Genomic DNA, 18,747 nt, shown 5'->3' with positions numbered 1-18,747 from the left:
TTAAGACTTATCCATGCCAGCTAAGAGCAAACAGGTAATCAACAAGTAAAATGTCTTAACACAGTCCTTTAAATCACTGAGGAGCTACAATCAGATTTACAGAAGTCTTCTTTAAAATTTTAAGTTAATAGCATTTAATAATTAATAATACCACATATACAGTACTAGCATATATTAAGCAAGTCATAGCAATCTCTGCTCTTTTTTTTTTGGATTTACTGTTGAAGAAAATATCTGCAGAGGCAGGGGTAATAATACAGCTGTACAATTGTGTCTTGAGGGGGATAAAGTACAGTCAATTTTGCAATCCTGAGATAGCATGCAGCCATAACTTTGCAACTTCAGCCTCAGCAGAGATAGAACTGGGATCTTTAAACTTTAGCAAATCACCTCGAAGATTTCTTTAAGTACCTACTTCTGTCTCCCTTCTCCCTCAATTTTATATTTTTAAACACAGGAGAACCTGAGAGAACAGACCCTTTCTGAAACACTGTATTTCCCAGCGGGGGAAAAAAGAGGAGACTCAAATGGCAATAACAGAAGCATATTAGCATATTTTAAAACACCCATACTGGGACTTCCCTGGTGGCACAGTGGTTAAGAATCCGCCTGCCAGTGCAGGGGACACAGGTTCGAGCCCTGGTCTGGGAAGATCCCACAGGCCGCAGAGCAACTAAGCCCATGCGTCACAAATACTGAGCCTGCGCTCTACAGCCCGTGAACCACGACTACTGAGCCCACGAGCCACAACTACTGAAGCCCATGCGCCTAGAGCCCGTGATCCACAACAAGAGAAGCCACCGCAATGAGAAGCCCATGCACCGCAACTAGCGAAGGCCCACGCACAGCAGCAAAGACCCCAATGCAGCCAAAAACAAATAAATTTATTAAAAAAAAAACCACCAGCGCTTACCTCAAACTAAAGCATACATAAAGTAACATAAAAGCCAATATATTTCATAAAGTGTTGCAAACTTGAAAACACCATCAAATCGATCTACGTACTCTTGTGAAACAACTTCATGCTGGATTGCTTTGGTGACAAGTAAACAAAGGTAATATTGCTCTCTAGATGTCTAAGTTAATGAAGTTAAGGAAGATATTCTCTTGATACTTCGCTCTATTGACTTAATTTCATTTCAATACTGTTAGCGATCCTTTCATTGTCTTACAAGGCACACTCCGTTTCGACAGTCATATTTATTCCTAGAGGAATCACTTAAGAATAAAAACAGTGATGACTAAGGAAGGGATTCAGTCCAGCTTGATCCACCTACACTCTGCCCACGTCAACTGCTATGCAGGTATTTTCTGAGGCATTCTAGGAAAATGTCAGACTTTTCAAAAAGAAAATTAAAATCATATTCTGGGTCCTTGTAACTATAAGCAGTAGGCCCCAGAGAAAACAATGCATCAGGCAAGCACGCACAGGGTGTGAAGGACGACACCACTGGCTGGGGCACTACACACTGCTGTCTCGTGTTCCATAAAGTAAAATCAACCATGTATAAAATCATAGTTATTCCTAGAAAATATAATGGGAAGACACAAAGAAAGGAATTCTGAAAAAGGAATTGAAAATGCATATGAACAGGTACAAATCTCTAGACTGCACATCCAACACATAAATGTCATTTCTTCTTGGCTTCCACCTGCATTTAATATTGTCCAGCAATGCATACATTACAAGGAGAACCATAACCCCCAGACCTCCGTAGGATCGACGAACTCACATTATTTTCTAAAAGAACGCAGCAACAGCACAAATGCTATGCTGACTGTCATGTCATCGCCCCGTGAGGACAGAAAGAAAATCTGACACATGCAGCAGAAAGTTCAAAACCTTATTTACTAACCTGGTGCCCCTGTGAAAGTAGTCGCTTCATATTGCTTTAAAGAAAGAATCCTTACTATGAAAATAATCTCCAAAGCAGCTGACAGCCGACAGGGGAAAAAAAAACTGACTACCCCGAGAATCCACAGACACGGGGAAAGCAGTCTGTTCCCAAGCCCCGTTTTTGGCCAACTCCCCAAAGGCCACTTAAGTCATAGCCAAGCCCACAAAGCCCTTTAGCCTATAAGCTTTAGTAATGAACTTGAAACCACTCCCATATGTTAAATAGACACTGGGCTGCTGTGAGAAATAAAACTCACATACAGAATGAGCTAAGGCTTCAGGCTTCATTTTTGTACTTGCTACCCAAGAAAACTGTAACACACCAGCTGAAACAAAGAGCACTCTCATTCCCTTCTTGCCCCTCAGATGCTGTATTAAAGTGACTCATTCATTTTAAACAAGAGGAATACAGTCTGCCCTCCACTAGTGCCATGAAATGAGTTTTATATTGTTGCCTAAATTGCTGGTGGTGGTGATGGAACATATAGCACTATAATTTCACATTGCCTAAGAGGGACCACATGAAGTTATTGCTTCTGAGAACCAAAGGCACATACTACCACTATTTCTAGATTTTTAAAATACATTAAATAAGCATAAAACCTCATTAATCACTAAAGTCTAAAAATTAGGTTCAAGAGGAAAACTTATGAAAGCATTTTCTAACTTCTGATTCTGACTTAGTGTCTGTAACTGTGAAAATCACTCATAATTCAATTTCACCATCTACAGTTAGGTTATATTATAAAATAAAAAAGTTTTTTGGTGGTTTTGTAGTTTTTTATAGTTTAAACTGGGACTTATGACTCACAATGGTTTCAAAGTAAGAAATTTATTTTTCATTGTAGAAAAACGTAATTGATAATTTATGTTCATGTACATGTGATGTTCCAGTACATCGCTTAAGAATAAAAATCCGGGCTTCCCTGGTGGTGCGGTGGTTGAGAGTCCGCCTGCCGATGCAGGGGACACGGGTTCGTGTCCCGGTCCGGGAAGATCCCACATGCCGCTGAGCGGCTGGGCCCGTGAGCCATGGCCGCTGAGCCTGCGCGTCCGGAGCCTGTGCTCCGCAACGGGAGAGGCCAAAACAGTGAGAGGCCCGCGTACCGCAAAAAAAAAAAAAAAGAATAAAAATCCATGCGCTGCTTTTTAACATGAAGTGTTCACAGTTATACACAATCTTCCCCTAATTTTCAATGCCAAGAGCAGTTTTAATTCTTGTTTCCATGATTTCTATCTTATTTAAATAAGACCTATTTAACATAATGGTCAAGGTTACCAAATTTAATGTTTCTTCTGAGCCATAAAGATGGGACCAAATATTCCGAGGACGGGGCTTCCCTGGTGGCGCAGTGGTTGAGAGTCCGCCTGCCGATGCAGGGGACACGGGTTCGTGCCCCGGTCTGGGAAGATCCCACATGCCGCGAAGTAGCTAGGCCCGTAAGCCATTGCCGCTGAGCCTGCGCGTTTGGAGCCTGTGCTCCGCAACGGGAGAGGCCACAACAGTGAGAGGCCCGCGTACCGCAAAAAACAAACAAAAAATATTCCGAGGAAAACTTGATTCACTTGTTGCCAAGTAGATTTACATGTATTTCCGGTAAAATTCAAGTTACTCAAAACCTATGAAACAGAAGTCATTAGCATATTAGCTCAACAAGATCAGGCATGAAAAGCCCTGAAACTCCCTCAGATCTAACACTCACCCTGCTGGCCTCTTCTACGCACTCCCAGGGTCAGGGCTGAACAGTTTCTCCAGGGGTCACTTCAGAATGACGGGGCAAGACAGCCACCTCAGTGAGAAAACCAGCCTCAAGCCCTGGCCCATGCCTTATAAAGGAGCCAGTGCCCCACCTGGTGGCAAAACGTAGAAAAGGCTGAAACAGTTAAACCTCAGGGGAAATACTGCTTCAATGTTGAAAGAAAAAGGGAAGAAAGGGATCAGTTATAAGAGCACATTAATGTCACAAACAATGTGTGGTAGGAACCATGAAAAGTTTCTTCCCTCAGAGCACAATATTTATAGAGGATATGAAAACACTCATGCAAAAAAAAAGTAATTACATTCAAAACCAAATTTTTATGTGGATTGGTTTGCAAGCATATATGATGATATGCATTCCCAGAGAAATCCTCTGATAAATAATATTGATCTCTCTTCTACCCAAAGGGCTGCAAGAAAAATTCCTGTGAGATCAACATAATCTCTGAAATGGAAGAACCATGGATAAATCCCCAACTCAACTAGCTAACTGCTGGTGGGACCGTGTCTCCATCATTCTGTTAAGAGGCTGTATCCCCAGGAGTCCTCCTACCTTTCTTTCAAAAAGTATTTCCTTTTGTCTCACATAAATTATTTCTGCTAAAATCAACGTTCTGATATCAACCTCAATGGAGATGAAGAAGAGTTAAATATTGGGTTTCGAATTACACAACAGTCTTTAATAAAACTCCAGCAAAAATAAAAGTATAGTAGGATGTGACTTTTAAACGAGCCCAAGCCACATTACTGAAACTAAAACTAATAACAATAGCTGATATTTAAGCTCTCAGTATAAGCCAGGCATGGTTCTAAAGGGCTTCAGGAGATTAATTCATTTATATCACACAAATCCATAATTATGCCAGTTTCACAGATGAGAAAACTGAGGCACCTAAAGGGTATCTTGCCAACAGCTAGTGGCGGAGCTGGGATTAGAACCCAGGTCATTTGGCTCTGAAGTCAGCGCCGCTAACCACATACTTTGATAATGCTGTCCTCCCGAGTGCACACCACTGGTGAAACCCTGCCAGACTCTGCTCAAATGCAAGGGAGCAGGAGTTGGTTGGACAAGAACTGCTCTATGGACAGTCCTCATAAAATGCAAGGGAGCAGGAGTTGGTTGGACAAGAACTGCTCTATGGACAGTCCTCATAACGGCACAGGCTGGGAAAGGCTGTCCAGCCAAGCAGCCGCAGAACTGAGACCTGGAGGCCATGAGGCAGGTAAGGAATCCCCAGGCAGAAGGCACTCACTCTGTCTGCCAAGGAAAAGGGGGAAGTGGGGAGTGGGCCACTGGAGGGACCATAGGGAGCTTGGTGAGGCTGGGGGACCAACAGAAGAAAACTTTGCGAGGGAGGCGGGAGTTCTCCGATGTCACATCATGGAGGTAAAGAGACATGACCAAGACATTTTAAACCACAGTGTGTACATGTTGGAAAGAGAAGTAAGAAGGAACTAAAGCCCTGTAGGGTACGCAGGAGTTTAGAAGACATTGCAGGTAAAGAAAAGGGCAGACCAGCGCTTTAAAATGTACAAGTCTACACTTCCATAAACATTATCAAGGAGGCTAGGGCGGTAACCCTGGCCACAGCAGCGCTCACTTACTTGCTCAAGCTAGGTCTGGGGCCTGAGCCACGTGGAGGTTGTTAATGCTACCAACAGAACAGGGAACACAGGAGGAAGAGCAGGCTGGCGGGAGGAGCAGGGGTGGGATAGACAAGCCGAGGAGTTGGCTTTTGGAGACCAAGGCTGAGTGCGAAGTCCTGTGGGTCGTCCAGGGTGGATGTGCAGTGGGCTGCAGGAGATACAGGTCTGGTGCTCCTGTCCCCTGCATGGACGGGAGGCACACATCTAGGGTGACAGCAGCTGGAGGGCAGCAGCGGGGCACACAGCGTAAGAGGAAAGGGTGAAGTTTCAAGGCAAGAGGTATCTGAGGATTTCAGAGAGAATTCAGGACATGGGTAGGGAAATTTTTTTTTTTTTTTTGCGGTACGCGGGCCCCTCACCGTTGTGGCCTCTCCCGTTGCGGAGCACAGGCTCCGGACGCGCAGGCTCAGCGGCCATGGCTCACGGGCCCAGCCGCTCCGCGGCATGTGGGATCTTCCCGGACCGGGGCATGAACCCGTGTCCCCTGCATCGGCAGGCGGACTCTCAACCACTGCGCCACCAGGGAAGCCCGGGAAATTTTTTGTTTCAATTTTTACTCACCTTTAACTGAAATTTAGCATTCCCTTCAATTACAAATGTAGGCAATAATTCATGGTAAAATTAGGTGTAACTGTGACTTGTCACAAGTAGAAATCAAAGATATCTTCATATCACAGTACAGTATTGCAAGTATCTCAAGGTATCGTTTCCGCTCATTACTACCCCAAAATTACAGTAGTTATTAAATCTGCCACTAGCTCTTGGTAGGTAGTGTGTTAATAAGGGGTGGATATTATTATATTATTACTTTTTTGGTATAACTGTATATCAGTCTAATCGGTTTCCTTGGTAACCCTATGCATACTAATTTTCATGTCTGATATTTTCGCTGTAAGAATCTTTACTGCAAGCAGTTCTGCTGCACAGCTAATTGGCCATAAGACAATTTTGCCGTGAAAGATGAAATAATGAAACTAAAATAGGGACATTAAAAAGGACATAACGAAACATGAAAAGCTAATAACAAAATTTTTAAAATATCTTCTTAGTGAAAGCAATAATACGTCCTTTCTCAAAGTCAGTCATTAAGGATTCAGGATCTCGTGTTGAACATAAGTTCTTCATGGTATAAAAAAAAGTCTGCTGTAAGGCTCTTCAGATTTCCCTGGAAGTAAACCGAACAGACAAGGGATGCTGCTATTTATCTATGTCACGTATATAAACGTATATGTAAAGTAGTACATACCTGGACTGCATTTATATGTTCCATGACAGTCCTTATATTTCACCAAATCATCTAAGCCAGTTTCTATGCCAAATACGAAAATTTTGTCTACATCATGTTCTCCACTATCAAAGAGCAAAAAAATTTCACCATTTTCATAAAACTTATCAAGAATCATGTAACCAATTTCCTTCTAGGAGATGAGAAGCTTGATTCTTCCTTTGCCTCCAACTTCTAATACTGCGTGACAAACTTGGTAAAGATGGCATTACAAAACAAGCTGTTGTATCTAAATGAGCTAAAGAACGGATAATTAATGCTTAGACTGTCATGTATTACTAGCTGCCTCTTTTATAGTTGTCATAGTTTGGTAAAGTTGCTCTGACGGGATAGAGGGATGACCGTACTCATCGAAGGATTTGCAAACGGTTATGCTATTTTCTGGTACAGTATGCAGTCTGGCTTTACACTCTCTTATTTCACACTTCAGTAAGTTTTCTTTTCACCGTATTTTCTATCAAGTTGCTATAACGTAGTCGAAACCAAACTGTCGCCTAGTTATTTTATCTTTGACGGCAAAATTGCCTTACGACCAATTAGTTGTGCAATGAGACTGCTTTACGGCAAAGATGTTTACGGCAAAAATAGCTAGAACCTCTAATTTTGTTCGTTTAAATGTATGCATTTAACTTAATGCATTAAACATTATTCTGAAAAGGGATTCATTAGCGTCACTAGAATGCCAAAGGGGGGTCCATGCACACACACAAAAAAACAAAGAACATCTGATTTAAGGGGAGGGGGGAGAAAAACACAGGAAGACACTTAAATAAAGGAATACAGAAAAGGGGAGACCGAGTATGAGGTGACCTGGATTCAAACCCAGGACTTCTGATTTGTGTTCTTTCCTCCACCAACCACAGAACCCCTTCATTTGTGTCAACAAAGTGCTTTCATAGGTATCAGCTCACTAGCTCATCACAAAGACCCAGAGTAGGAAAAGGCAGGTGACGCCAACCTGCCTGAAACCTCAGAGAAGCCGCTGTCCGAGAAGACACCACTCCCCGGGCCAGTCCCAGGCGTGGAACCTGGCATCTGCCACCCCACCCCCACCCCCTATGGAGCCGAGCCATAGTCCTGAGCACAGAAGAGGCGACGACGACGACCAGCCGAGCCCACATATCACATTAGCTAGAACCTGATCAGGAGAGGACAGAAGAGTGAGTGCAGAACCTGACGAGTAGATCCTTCTTCTCTTCAGGCTTCCGTTTGCAGGGAGGACTAACAATTTATTTGGATGCTTTGCTCAAAATTCTCTTATTTAGTTCTGATTCTTAAACGGGGTGAATTACAGGACTTACAGTATTCCAACTGTTTGATTTTCCTTTGGCTATAATCAGAACAGAAGCCTATAGTTAAGCAATTAGTTTGAAATTAGATAAACAGGCTGAAACAATGCGCTCTTTGTTCTCTCCTGGCTGTGCCCACCGACCGGCGTTCATTATTTAATGTGTCAGAGCCGTGTTGCCAGGGCTCTGTTAACGACAACGTGGTTTATTGTCTTCACATCCATTCCCTGTTCTGCCACATCTGTCATGGCTCATATCTATATTTTATCTTTTTTGTTTTATTTTGATTCTCTTTACAGGGTCATTTTCTTAACTACTACAAATTGCTCTGACATCTATTCTAACGCAGCAAAAGGTAACATTTATTTTTTAACTTCTTGATAACAAAAAACTTAAGGGACACAAGGACACTCTTTTAGATTGCTTCAAATTTACACAAAATTATATCATTAAAGCAAGTTTTATCTCGTGGTTGGCTAGATATTTCTTTTCAAAAATCTGATCTGTTCACAGGTTACTGTGGCCTCTTCTCATATAATGTGTGTTTCCTTTTACATGATAATGAGAATGTGGCTATACATGACTCACCTAATATCCCTGTGGGGGAAGAAAACTTTTCCCTTCTTCCCTTTAGGTTCTTTGACTGGTCTAATAATTAAATTGACATAGACAGATTAACAGGAGAAATATACATTTAATTTTGTACATAACGAGAGCCGGTAAAAATATGAGATTCAAAGAAGTGACCGAAGCAGGCAGCTTTTATGCCTTTTAGACAAAAGAAACAATAAGTTTGTGAAAAATTGACAAAACATACGGGTTTGGGCTTGGGGTAGCAAATTAATGAAGAAGTAACAAGATTTGTTTATGTAGCCTTCTTGGCCCTGAATTCCCTGTCTCTGGCAATAAGGATGCCTTCTACCCTCCTGGTATAGGGAGGATCCCTTTCACATGGGAGAGTTATTTCCTGCTCTCAAGGAGACAAAGGAGATGACAGTATCCTTCTTGCACTGGCTGTTTCTTAAGTAACTTTATTTAATTCACAATAATCAATATGCCAAAGTAGCATATTTTAGGGTGACATATTCTGCTTTCTTTCATGTTCTTCCGAAAAAAAGTTGAGTATTTCTTAATATGCATATTAAAATGTAAATTATTATGTTTATTGGTTGGCCTTTAATTTCTAAGTTTCTCTATTCTCTTCCTTCTTTTTTTTAAAGTAAGAAGCCATAGTGAAAATTGTCCCTTGCCTTCTCGTCACAGCCACCTAGAGTGAGAATTCCTGTGGATGAAAAGAGTTCAAAATTGGCTTCCAGGCCCAGGGGACAGAAGAGCAGTGCCCTCCTGTGTCTGCTTCTCCTTGGACACATGGACACACGGACTCAGCATGCCTGTCCACTATCTGTGCATCAGAGAGTAATGCCCTGAGCCACCTGCACTGTGCGGGAGAAGGAGGTGAACCTGGCAGCAGGAAGCCTGTGATGTGTTACCTTCTTTCCTAATTACCCATAAGCACTTCCTTCTTGCTTGCCCATTCCTAGTAAGGAAGGGCTTCTTATCACCTGAAGCCACTTGCTTTCGTTCTTACCTTGTTTTCTCTGCGTTGCTCTCAAACTTCCTCACAAGACCTCTCCCTCCAGCCAAACTGATTTCATTCCATTTTTCAACTCCCCTAGTTCTTCCCCCACTTTGTCTTTATGCCACTGTCCCACCTTTGATGCCCTTCCACCTCATGGCCAATAAAGGATTAAAATCGTGCCCAGTGTTTCAAGGCGTAGCCTAAATCCATGTGCTCCACAAGGCCTCCTCACACTACCCTGGTTTTAAAAAAAAAACGCTTTTATTTCTCATACCTAGAGCAATCATCATCACCAATGCATTAGGCAACTATTTAAGCCTGATGACGTTTCTACTGTTGTCTCGATTGGTTATTTAAATAGTCTATGGCATTTAACTTTTCATGTACTTACATGTTTCCTCCAACTAAGTTACCAATAACTGGATCACAAGTTATACCTCTTACAATCAACCAACAAATAGCTAATTAAGGTGGGTTTTGCCTGCTATATGCTTTTTACAGTGGTTGATTTCAGAGGTTTAAATTATTTGTATTATTGAACAGCAATTACAATAACAGCCAACCCTATTGCCACAAATGTCTTATTATACCCAGTATCTTATTTGACATTCACATCTGCCCTATGAGGTAGATACCATGATTTCCCCCACTTCTCAGATGAAGAAAATAAAGCCTGCAAGGTTCACTTGCCCATAGTCATTCATTCAACATATATTTTTCGAGCACCTACTATGTGACAAGCATTGTTAACAGCATTAATGATTCAAAGCGGAAAGTTCCTGTCCTCAGGGAGCTTGTACGTATTCTACTAGGGGAAATAGACTATCAACAAATAAATATCAAGCCAAATAATGCTAAAGGCTAAGAAGAAAACCAAAGCAGAGTAAGGGAATGGAGAGAAATGGGGTGGGGGCACCCTCCTTACATAGGGTGGTCAGAAAAGGCCTCTCTGAGGAAACGACACTTAAGCAGAGACCTGAATGAAGTAAGGTAACAAGCCATGTAACTATCTGGGGAAAAGGTTCCAGGCAGAAGAAACAGAAATGGCAAAGGCCCTGAGGCCAATGTAGTCAGAGTATTGTGAAAGAAGGAGCAATAGAAGGGGATGAAGTCAGAGAGTGAACAGGGAAGTCTGATCATGTGAGGCTTTGTAAACCATTGCACAGGTTTTCTTCCCCCTAAATATAATGGACAGGCTCTAGAAGGTTTTAATCAGGGAAGTGAAATGCTGTAATATTTTAAAAGGTGACTCAAGTTGTATAAAGAATAGACTGAGAGAAAGCAGATTACTTAGAAGAATATTGCAGTAAACTGGAGATGATGGTGTCTTGGAATAGAGTGATAGCTAAGAAGTAGATAGATCTAAGATAGAGCCAAGAGGGTTTTCTAATGTAGGGAAATGCAGAGTGTAAAAGAAAGAAAGGTGCCAGGGAAGACTCTAAGACTGATATATAAGCAAAAAGGAAAAAAGTCCAATTACTGATCTGGGGAACATGGTGGGTGGTGGGGAGTGAGAAGGTGCAAAACATTTCAGAGGCAAATCAAGAGTTCCATTCTGGAAGGGTTAAGTTTGAGATACGTTTTAGATATCCAAATGAAGATTGGTAGGAAGTTGAATATATAAGTCTGGGGTTTGGATATATAAGTCAGGACTGAGATATGAAATTGGGAGTCTGATGGCTTTAGACATTGTGGTTGGCTTTAAGTAACATATTCACACCATGAGACTGACTGAGAATGGATAAAGGACAGAAGTCTGAGGACTGAGGCTCGGGGTCCTCTCACATCTAAACGTTAGGAAGAGAAGGATCCAGCAAAGGAGGCCAAAAAAAGAGCTGCCAGTGAGATGGGAGGAAAACCAGGAGAGCACGGTGAGACAGAGCCAGATGAACAAAATGCTTCAAGGATAGAGTGATCAATTATGTCAAGGCAGTTGAAAGATGAAGAAAGAGGAAGACTGAACTGACCATTGGATATAGCAGCGTGGAGGTCACTGGTGACCTAGAAAAGAGTGGTTTCAGGGAAATTTGGGCACAAAACCTAAATGGAGTGGGTTCAAATGAGACTGTGACTACAAGACATTGCTGAGAGAAATTAAAGATCTAATAAGTGGACATACCATGTTCATGGATTAAAATACTAAATATTAAGATGTAGTTCTCCACAAACTGATCTATAAGTTCAATAAACCCAATCACAATTTCACTGGGCTTTGTGTAGACATTGACAAGCTAATTCTAAAATGTGTATAGAAATGCAAATGACCTAGAATAGCCAAACCAATTATAAAAAATAAGACCAAAGTTGGAGGACTTACACCACCTGACTTTAAGACTTTGACTAGTAAGTCTACCGTAATGAAACAGTCTGATACTGGCATGGGATCCACAAAGAGATCAATGAGACAGAACAGAGAGCTTAGAAACAGACCCACACTTATACGATCATTTGAATTTTCACAAGTTGACAGCGAAATCCAATAGAGAAAGACAAGGCTTTATAACAAATGGTGCTAAGACAACTAAATATCTCTATGGCAAAATAAATAAATCTTGACCCAAATCACATCACACACAAAAATTAATTTGAAATGGATCATAGACCTAAATGTAAAAGCTAAAACTATAAAGCTTTTAGATATGACACAGAAAGCAATAAACTTAAAAGGAAACAAATTAGACTTAATCAAAGTTAAAATTTTCTGCTCATCAAAATACACCATTAAGAAAATGAAGGGAGTTCCCTGGTGATCCAGTGGTTAGGACTCCACATTCTCACTGCCGAGGAACTGGGTTCGATCCCTGGTCAGGGGACTAAAATCCCACAAGCCGTGCAGTGTGGCCAAGAAAAAAAAAAAAATGAAAATGCATAGGTAAATCACAGTCTGGGAGAAAATGTATGCAAACCATATATCTGACAAAGAACTGATATCTAGGACATGTCATGAAGGCTTACAATTCCATAAAAAGAGAGCAAAAGATTTGACAAGAACTTCACAGAAGAAGATAAACTAATGATCAATAAACACATGAAAAGTACTGAATGTTAATATTCATCAAAGAAATTTATATAAAAAGCACAATGAGATATCACTACTTTAAGACTTTGAATAGTCTTATTCACCAGAATGAATAAACATGAAAAAGACTGACAAAACCAAATGCTGACAAGGACACAGAGCAATCCGAACTCTCATATACCGTTGGTCAGAGTGTAAAACAATACTACCATTTTTTTTTAAGTTCTAGCAGTTTCTTATAGAACTAAATATACACCTACCCTATGACATGATAATTTCACTCCTAAGTATTTAGACAAAAGAAAAGAAAACCTATATCCACAAAAAGACTTTTGTGTGTGTTTGTGGCAAGTTTATTCATAATAGCCCCAAACTGAAAACATCCTAGGTATCCATCAATAGGATAATGAATAAACAAACTATTGTATAGTCAAACAATGGAATAATACTTAGCAGTAGAAAGGCACGAATAACTAATACACATGTTACGGATGAATCTCAAAAACACTTTGCTGAGTGAAAGAACATACACAAAAGAGTACATACTGTATAATTCAAATTATTACATATGGTGGGGGAAAATCAAAACAGAGGTTGCCTCCGGCAGGAGATGGGAGGGTGGACTGGAGATTGATTGGGAAGGAGCACGAGGGAACTTTCTGTGGTGATGGTCGTGTTCCACACTTTGTAAGGGTTTGGATTGCAGAGGCGGTGTACGTATTTGTCAGAACCCTGATGATTCACTTAAGATTTGTGCGTTTCAGCGTATGTAAATTTCATCTCCAAAGACAGCAGCACTATGAACAAATACTGAACTCTAATTAATAACATGCACACTGAAGTGTTTAAGAGAGCGTGTGCTAATGCCTGCAACTTGGTTTAAAATGCATCCCAAACCTAAGATGGATTGATGAAAGGATCACGGGATGAAGAGATGACAAGATATGTGTTAGCAAATAAAACAAAACGTTAAAGCAAATAAAACAAAACATTAATTGTAGAGTCTAGGTGGTGGTTATATGGGTGTTCACTTTAAAATTCTTTCAACTTTTCTGTATGTTTGAAAATGTTCATAGTAACATGTTAGGCAGGGTGGGGTGGAAAGTATGAGGTATGTTATTGGAGATAGAGAACAGACAACTTATTCAAAGAGTTTTGCTTTAAAGAGGAACAGTGAGGTGCGGCAAAGCGGCTGGGAGACAAAGGATTAACGAGGGTATTTTAAAAGAATGGAGATGTTACAGAATGTTTGAATAATGAGAATGATCCAGTAAAAAGAGGAACTTTGATGAAGTTAGTGGGAGGATACTGTAGAAGCAAAGTTCCAAATAGGCAAGAGCAGAGGATCTGGTGGGCTGGGAGTGAGATGGACCTCAGCCAGGAGCACACACAGCTCATCCACAGCAAAGACCGGGTGTTGGGGGAGTAGAATTACGGGCCAACGCAGGAGGATTTGGTGGTAGGGGAATGAGAGGCTTCTGTTCCAACTACTTGTAGTTTCCTACTGAAATAAGCAGCAAGATCACTGGCTGATCACAGAGAGAGAGACAGGAGGGGACTTTGGAGGTTTGAGCAAAGAGCCAAAGGTGTGAAATAATCACCCGGGAAAGTGAGAGAACAAATTTACTAGGGAACGTGGTAGGCTTGCCAGAGAGTGCTGAGTGTCAGTGCAACGGCTAGATCAATCAGTTTAGTATCATCAGAACTGTGTGTGTGTGTGTGTGTGTGACTGGGGGCGGTGTGTGCGGTTTTTCCTGGACAAACCTGATTTTAACCAGGGTTGGGTTTTTCAGGAGAGTGAGAAAGAGGGAGGAGAGAGGTCAGCAGTTTGATCTTTCCAAGACTCAAAGACACTATTTACCCTCATGTCCTTAAAAATAATTTTTATAGAAGATGTTTTTATTTTCATGAAATTGGGACATATAAGACAAAGAGTTGGTGTGATTTTTCATCTCAACAAATTGGCTACAAGGGAAAAAATTATTCTCTTGTCTCTCAGCACATCCCTTTATGCCATATATTTCCCACTCCTAAAAAGAACATGTTGCTACTTGGAACAAAACAAATACCACATTAGGAGGATCTGAAAAAAACTAGACTCATAGTAATTATTTCAAGAGAATTTATTTTTAAAACATTGAACCATTAAGTCACCTCATTGTCAAAAAAAAGAAAAAAAGATGCTAGCGCTCTTTCAGGCATTCAGAATTTGAGAAAGACTGATAATTGTGTATTTAAGAAACCATTTTAAGGCACCACACTCTCACCGGCATTTAAGTACTACAGGAAAAAGTCCAGATGCCCCAGGCTGGCCTTCCACTATTAAAGCCTAATTCCTTCCTACTCCCCTGCACACACATCATGTCCCAGGCAAGTGAACTCCCCTTCCTCCTACAAGACCCCTCCTGCTTCACCTCTGAGCCTCTGCTCTTGCTGTTCCCTTCACCTGGACATCCCTTCCACCTGCCCAATCTCTGGGCACACACATCCTATTATCCTTCAGGCTCCAGCCCAAGCACACACTTCAAGCCAAACAGGGACCACACTCCTCTGGAACCACCAAAGCTCTGCATCTACACCTCTTAAAATATCTATCAAGTTGTGTCTGGTATCATAGCTATTGGGGACCTATAGAACCTGCCCCCTTAGAGAGGATCATTCTAATCTGGAACTCTCCATGCTTTACCTTTGTACTGAACTCAGAATGCCTCACATGGTGCCTGGCATAATAGCTAATCAACAAATAGCTGTTGCCAGTACAAAGATATACTTTCGAGACACTCCTAAGGGAAAGTTAAACACAATGGTAGGTGTGTCTATTTTAAGCTCAGCATTCTGTGCTTAATACTAAAGTAACTAGCATAGACATCCAGACTTTTTAATCTCATGGGATATTGCCAAATTACCCTTCAAATAGTTTATCCCAATTTAAATGCCCATTATGAGGCTGGAAGAGAGCCTTTATTCTGCTCTGTTCTCTCCAAGGAGCCTTGTGAACTTACTGTGGTTTCATGGCAGATTTTCCTGATAGGAGAATATTTTACCCACCAATGAATAACATATCCTGGACTATCTGGAAATAATAATTTCTCAGAACAAATAAAAGAGTATCCTGTCTTCTTCAGTCCCTAGTGAGTTTGATTCCTAGCAAATGTGAAGGGTTCATTCACCCCTAGCTGACTTTCTGAAGTGAAATTTCTGAAGCTACAAAGCTGAGGAAAAGACTCAGGAAGCTAGGACCAAGGAGCGGCCAGCCCTGAACCCATCTGAAAATAGCTGGTCAGATGGATGCTCCAACCCAGAGTCCTATCTACTGAGTCAGGGTTAACAAAGCAACTGAGTTGCCTACGTGGTTGCTTGGGTCTCCAGTTCTCAAGGAACTAGAAAAGGATAAAAAAATGAAGAACACTAAAAATACATTTTAACATAATTGAATATTATCTGAGGATTCAAAAGGCATTTCAGAATCTCTTATGCCTCAAACAACAACATTATAATCATAAATTTGCACTGGATGGTATCATAAAAATTGTAATTTGAGCATCCATGTCATTTGAGCTTCTGTGTTGTTTGATTACATACTCAAAATGCAAATGAACAAGTCTATTATACATATTATATATATAACGTATATAACACAATATCTCAACTTGGCAAAATTTCAACTAGAATAGGCCATGTGGGATTTTCCCTACATGTGCAAATGTTCGAGCCAAGCAAATATTTCTAATAATACCTGCAATGCTTTGTAGTTATATTTCATGCTAACTAGCTCCCTTCATTACTAGGTCATCACTGTTTCAAACCTTCCAGGCTTTGTCCACCCATTCTTTGTTAGATTCCTTGTACATTCACTCAATTCATCCATGACGTCATGCAGTAAAACAAATATTTATTGGATACGCATCTCCAGCAGAGTGCTGGGCACCCAGCACACAACAACAGAGAATGAGAAAGCATAGTCTTGGCCCTGGGGAAGCTTACAGTTGAATTCTCTCGACAATCACTGTTCATTCTGTGTTTCCACTACCAGCCTCCCTCTGAGATCCCCAAGGCTACGTGCCTATGCGGAAGTCCCGTTAAGAAACAGGAACCTCTCTGGGGTTTTATTGACTCTGTACAGTAAATTAGGCTGTCTGGTAAATTTCCTTCCTTAGGATATGGTCATCAGTGTTCAACACAGACCTACTTTCTGGATTAGTTATTTTGAAATGGTCTATCTGCACTGAGTATTTTTCCCCTTCTTTCTTAGGATCAAATTACTTTTCCTTGGCAATTCCTTCAGTTTCTTCATTAAATAAATACCTGGGTGCCCCCAAGTGGCTGATGCTTCTCTCACACTGCAAGAGCTGGCTGTACAAAATGCAGCACCCAAGGGAAACCTCATGACCACAACATTAACCCTAGAGAAAATCTTATGGATTTATGCACCAGGAAAAGAATCGAAAGTATATTTGCATATGTAACAACTCAGATATCAACAGGTCCAGAAAATAAAATTAAGGACATTTTCCCCCTTTTTAATGTTCTTGGTGTGGTGTTCATGTTCATGGTGTTTAACGTGCATGGTGCAGTGTGTACTGGGGGCTGGGGAGCAGGTATATACAAGGCAGGTTGATGCAAGTTAAGGGCGATGCCTCGTATGAAGCAGCAAGTCCATAGTACCTGCATTCTCATTAGGGAAAAGGAAATCTCTTTTCTCTAATAATCTAATGAAATTCAGATAATACGAGAACTTGGTTTTTTATAAAAGGAAGAAAAGTATTCTTTTTAAAAAGTATTATGATTGTCAGCCTCCAGGACAAAATGAACCTTTGTGTTTGTGAGTGCACCTGCATTTTCACTTTGTAAGAACTGAACAGAGGATATGTTGACCTGTAAACTGATGAGATGGTTGACAGAGAGAGAGAAACAGGATGATCAGTTTACCAGCTGCAGAGAAAACCAGGCCAAGTTCACAAGCTACCAACACCAGGGAGGTCGTAGAGATGAGCTTTTCCTTAATGCACAGATGCCTGGATCACCCATACAACTGACTTCAGTCAGCTAGTATGTCAATAAGCCAAACAGCTTGCCTCTGGTTTTCTAACAGGCTGTGTCTCATTAGTTGCCCACATAAAAACCAGAATGCACAGACAAAAACAATACAGCAACAAAGGAAACAAAATAACAAAACTTTACTACACATTCCTTGAATTGTTCTAAAAACTTTTCACACCTCCTGAACATTGATCCAGGAAAGTACTGTTAAGATGACAATGAAACTCAGTTCTGTCCTGGACAGAAGAGCTTTGACACATATGCTGATCTGTGGTTCTCCACATTTATAAAAACACATCACTGCTGAAGATAGCTTCAGAAGGCAAAGAAGAGCTCTCGTTATGGTTCAGATATACTTCAACCGCCAAGTCCAATCATCCGTTTGCACTTACATTCTCTGCTGCCATTACAGAGGCTGGTTTGCGTCTGTTACTAAGGCGTCTTAATTGAATTTTATTCCTTCATTCCAGTATCTTCAGAATACCTTCAATCTGCTAAGCACTCCACTAGGCACTGAGGATTCAAGGATGACTAAGACAGACAGGGTCTCAGAAAGCTGGCAAACTCACGGAGAAGGCAGCCTACGTGGCCCAGGAGACGTGTACAGAGCTGTGCCTGAAAATGCCGTGCAAACACAGAAGGGGGCAGATGGGAGTCAGCATGCAGGGAAAGTGGGTGGCCAAGGAAGGGTTAGGATGTTTCTATCTAGAAGTGGACAAGAGAGGAAAGGCATCCGACTCAAAGAGCCCAAAGGCTGGAGGGCACACAGCATGCTCTGACACTGAGAATCCCTGCAGAGAGAGACAGACACAGAGACAGCCAGGGAGAGACGGAGGGAGAGGGAGAGAGGATGCGCATATATATATTGGGAAGGTGGAAAGGAAGCTGAAAAGCCACGTGACAGTCCCATTGAGAAGAGTCTTGCCCAGAGTCTGAGTGTTTGTGCCCCCCTACCCCTGCCAAATTCACATGTTGAAATCTGAACCCCCAAAGGTGATGGTATTAGGATGTGAGGGCTTTGGGAGGTCCTCAAATCATGAGGGTAGAGTCCTAATGAACGGGATTAGTCATGTAAGAAAGAGATTCAGAGAGATCCCCAGCCCCCTTCCACAACGTGAGGACACAGTAAGAAGGCGCTGGCTATGAAGCAGGAAGAGGGTTCTCACCAGGAAGCGACCATGCTGGCACCTTGATCTTGGACTTCCAGCTTCCAGAAACATAAGCAATAAATG

The 18,747-nt window shown here is 41.4% G+C and overlaps 1 protein-coding gene across 2 annotated transcripts in view; it reads right to left on the bottom strand.

The window, feature by feature from the left end:
* PLD1 (phospholipase D1) overlaps positions 1 to 18,747 on the bottom strand; it is a 198,693-nt gene that overhangs the window by 146,227 nt on the left and 33,719 nt on the right. The window contains exon 1 of one of the 2 annotated variants that reach the window (XM_029215546.1): positions 1,857 to 2,015. The exons of the other annotated variant lie outside the window; for it this stretch is intronic. The gene's annotated coding sequence lies outside the window, so the exon portion shown is untranslated. Of the gene's footprint in view, positions 1 to 1,856; positions 2,016 to 18,747 lie in introns of those variants that run through there. 2 annotated transcript variants of the gene reach the window in all.

The sequence above is a fragment of the Monodon monoceros genome, unplaced genomic scaffold (assembly GCF_005190385.1).
Source record: "Monodon monoceros isolate NGI ecotype Baffin Bay Population unplaced genomic scaffold, NGI_Narwhal_1 Super_Scaffold_11, whole genome shotgun sequence".
Lineage (NCBI taxonomy): Eukaryota > Metazoa > Chordata > Mammalia > Artiodactyla > Monodontidae > Monodon > Monodon monoceros.
The sequence above is the reverse complement of the archived record's forward strand: the minus strand, read 5'-3'. Positions and strand labels throughout refer to the sequence as shown.